Source organism: Penaeus monodon, chromosome 21, assembly GCF_015228065.2.
Source record: "Penaeus monodon isolate SGIC_2016 chromosome 21, NSTDA_Pmon_1, whole genome shotgun sequence".
NCBI lineage: Eukaryota > Metazoa > Arthropoda > Malacostraca > Decapoda > Penaeidae > Penaeus > Penaeus monodon.
The window spans coordinates 175493-177077 of NC_051406.1; the positions used below are offsets into that span (position 1 = coordinate 175493).

Genomic DNA, 1585 nt, shown 5'->3' on the forward strand with positions numbered 1-1585 from the left:
TTAAATCTTCTAGCAGGCTATTAACACTATGTTCCTGTCCTTCACAGACATAACCTGATTAATTGGATAATGTGGTCATCTTTTCCAGTATCTTTTTTAGTACTACTAAAGCTGTTCCAGCTTACTAGTAGTGCATGTTTGCCAGCCAGGAGTTCAAATTCCTTGGGTTCCAGATCACACCAGAAGGGGTATCACTAGATTCAGAAGTTATTCAGAGCATCCTTGTTTTGTTAGAGAAGTGAGGTTCTTGGGGTCCTTAGGATTTATTAGACACTTTATCAGGTATTGATATTGCTAATCCTCTCACCAAGGTTACCAGGATACAGATGGCCTGCCAACTCCATCCCATCCTGTATTATCGAAAGCTGCAGGATGCTGAATTCAGCTATCCTGTCATAGAGACATTTTGATGCCCACTTGTATGAACATTACTTTATAATTTGTCCAGATCATTTCCCTTGGAATAAGTCAGTGGTGGTTAGTATTAGTTGCTTGCTTCTTAAGATATGAAGTACAAACAAGATGCTTCCAACTATGTACCTGATGCCTTGAGCTTTGCCAGTCAAGACTCTGTAGAGGATACTGCTAAAACGTGTGATTATGAAAGTAACCAAGCATATAAGTAAGCAATTAGTCTGCTGAAGTTGGTCCTTTAGGATGATCTACTTGCACCTGCCATAGTTGCTGAGGCCCAGAAGGTGGATCCATTGTGGCATAATGTGTTTACTTATCTTTCAGAAGGAGAGGACCTGCCAAATGTAGACATTCCACTTAAACTAGCAGAGTTTGAACTGGAAAATGGTGCCGTTTACCACATATGTGATCTTCCAAGTAGTACAATAAGATTTAGTGGTTTCACAATCCCTGGGAAAGGAAGCATTGAAAGTGGTCCATGATTTGCTCACTGCTGGACATCAAGATGAGCACCATATATATCAATTTCTGTGGGAGCAATATTATTTCCCTATTATGCTCACATCTACTCACAAATGTGAGAGTATGTGGACTATACTAGTGCTGAAAGAGAGCAGACTTCTGTCGTGCACGACTGCAGTGAGTATGACACATCTCTGCCTCTCCAGTTAGTGTCTGGATACTTGTTCCATCATGCAATGAGTTAATTTCCTCTTAACCCTCTTACCCTCTTGGAAACCAAGATTGGTTTGACAGACTAAACTAGTTGATGTAGAGGGCTCAGCTGCCAGCTCATCCCTGAGCTGCTGTTCGAGCTCAAGAAGGTAAGACTGCTTGTACAATATGTAGAGTAAACCTAAATTTCATCTTGAGGTTGGTCTGCTTGTACTGGTTTGTAACTATCCAGCAACCCATGTATTCAGAGTTTGGTGGACAGGTCCTTGTACATTAGTGAAACAGGTTCTGTTAATTGGCAAGTTAAGCCCCTCTAACTCCCCGTTTTTTAATGCACTGTCCTAGTTAATGGCAGAGGCACCAGAATTATCTTTGGAACCTGCTGTGAGCCCTGCAGCTAATATAGGTGCCCTGACACCAGAGGTACTTCATAGACATAATCTTAAGTTCAGGTTGATGAGCCAGACAAGAGTAAGTGGTGTATGGTGGACAAGAC

The 1585-nt window shown here is 41.6% G+C and overlaps 1 long non-coding RNA gene across 4 annotated transcripts in view; it reads left to right on the forward strand.

Moving 5' to 3' along the window:
* The window catches only part of LOC119586093, a 25813-nt gene that overhangs the window by 23340 nt on the left and 888 nt on the right, over nt 1-1585 (forward strand). The gene's annotated exons all lie outside the window — the stretch shown is intronic.